This window comes from Mus pahari, chromosome 2 (genome assembly GCF_900095145.1).
Source record: "Mus pahari chromosome 2, PAHARI_EIJ_v1.1, whole genome shotgun sequence".
Classification (NCBI taxonomy): Eukaryota; Metazoa; Chordata; class Mammalia; order Rodentia; family Muridae; genus Mus; species Mus pahari.
The window spans coordinates 120,671,893-120,674,046 of record NC_034591.1 but is presented as its reverse complement, the minus strand read 5'-3'; the positions used below and the strand labels follow the sequence as shown (position 1 = coordinate 120,674,046).

The 2,154-nt window shown below is 47.7% G+C and overlaps 1 pseudogene; it reads right to left on the bottom strand.

The window, feature by feature from the left end:
* Positions 1 to 1,640: 1,640 nt before the first annotated feature.
* Positions 1,641 to 1,753, bottom strand: LOC115063539 (annotated as a pseudogene).
* Positions 1,754 to 2,154: the final 401 nt, after the last annotated feature.

Below are 2,154 nucleotides of genomic sequence, written 5' to 3'. Positions count from 1 at the left end.
CTAAGACAAGCTCTACCCTGCTGCCCAAGAGAGGTACCCAACCTACTCTCCCTTGTGCTGCAACTAGTGAGGGACAAAGCTGGTTCTCCCACTCTCAGGACCCCATGGTCAGCTCTCCTATTTGCAATAAATGGTGAGGGGACATGAGAGGGGAAAAGGATGTCTCTCCCTCATCTAAACCTCTACTCATCAGAGAAGAATGAATCTCCCACACTCACCTAAATCACAGGCTTTTCTACCACTGCACCAGTTCCTGAATAATGGCTCAGGGACTTAGTAGTTTGAAAAAAAAATTCCTAGTTGTAAGTTAGGCTTGTTCCCACCACTAGCTCATAACCTATGTAACCTGTTTAAACTAGTCTATATCTGCCTCATGGCTCGTCCCCTCTCCTCAGTTTCATATGTTTGAAGTCCAGAAAGAGAATCTATTCAGTAGCATTTCTCACCCTCTGCCAGAAGTCCCATTGTCTAATCCTGCCTTAGCTTATTAGCCTTTGAAAGTAGATTGACAGGTGATGCTTTCACACAGTACATAAGAGATTATCCTTACACTCTCCCACACACTCTCCTACCTGTTGTAGGTGGCAAGGGGTAAGGGGTGTGGTCATCTCCCTCTTGCCCATGCCACTGCGCAGCAGACAGGTGACAGGGCCAGCTTTCCCATGCTCACACTCTCAGGACCGGCTTACCCATGCCTTTGCTACCTGGGTCAACTCTACTGTCCTGCCCATTGAGGCACAGGGCTCACTCTCCGGAGTTTTGCAACTGGTGAGGTGCAGGAACGGCTCGCCTCCTCTCATGACCTGAGGGCCAGGTTTCCCAAGTGCATATCCTCTGGGGCCTGCTCACCCACAGCTCTCATAATGGGCAGGGCCTGTTCTTCCAAGTACTGCAGCTGGCAAGGGACAGGGTCAGTCATTCTGCTCTCATATCCTGGGCTAGTTGTCCCATGATGCCCAGATGAGGGGCGGAGCCAGTTTTGTGTCAGAGCTCAGGCCAGTGACATTGGGCTGGTCTTTGGTGGTAACAGATCCCTGCTGCTGTAAGGCCACATGTCCAGACTAGGCCCCTGACAGCAGCACTGTCCAGGACTTACCATGGTCTGAAGTGGCATCACTGGCGACTCACATCAGACTGTGGCCCACTACCCAGTTCTGCCTCTGCTTGTTGTGCTCACATCCTTCTGTTTCTCTTTCTCTTCCGTTTCTTCACCACAAATTGCTCCTCTTGATGGCACCAGGAACTCTGAGTATCAGGACCATCTTAGGAGTGGTCTCCGGAATGGTATGCCCTGTTCCTGTATTGGGATGCCAGGCAAGGGTCATCTTGGGCATGCTCCTCTCCTGACATGCCTGAGTGGCACCTGATCGGTTGTCATCTCATTCTAGCTCCCTATTCAAGCCCGGTGGCATCAATCTAGGGCTCTACCTATTCACCCAGCTTGCCTGAGTCACCCCGTGTGAAGGTCATCTGTCTTTGACTCATTCCCACCAGGAAGGGAGACTGAGTCGAAAGCAGATGCCCTATGTCCCAGATTGGGTTCTTCAAGTCTCTGGCTTGTTCTAGGTCCTGGGAGCCATGAGGGCCTTGGCTGTGCAGGACTGGTGATCTTCTCGGGCTCTATTCTTTCAGGTAACATTAGGGTACGAATTATTCAGATGACCATGGTCAGAACACTGAGCCCTTCTCCTGTCTGCCACCTACTGAGTCACATGTGACACAGCAGCCTGATCTGCAGTGCTTCTCAGGCATGGGGTAGCATATTTTCTCTGTTTCCGTTATTATTTTTTTTAATTAATCATTTTATTTGTTCACAATTCAAATGTTATCCTCCTTCCTGGTTATGCTGAATATGCAGAAAGAGGAACACTCTCTGTTTCCTATTTAGGAGAATTTTAGTAGAATCAATTCAAGTAAGTTACCTCATATCATTGTTTCAAGTCATTATCTAAGTTACTTTGTTTTTTTGTTTTGTTTTGTTTTTTTTCATTAGAACGTACCGTGCCATAAGAAATGTGTACATGTTTCTCTGAGTTTATAAGTGTTTTCTTCACTTTTTCAATTTTGCGTATACTGGTGCTTTTCTAAGTGCTTTAGCTGACTCTGCGTTCTGTGGTTTCCCATCTGATGAACATCTATTTCATGAATGTTACT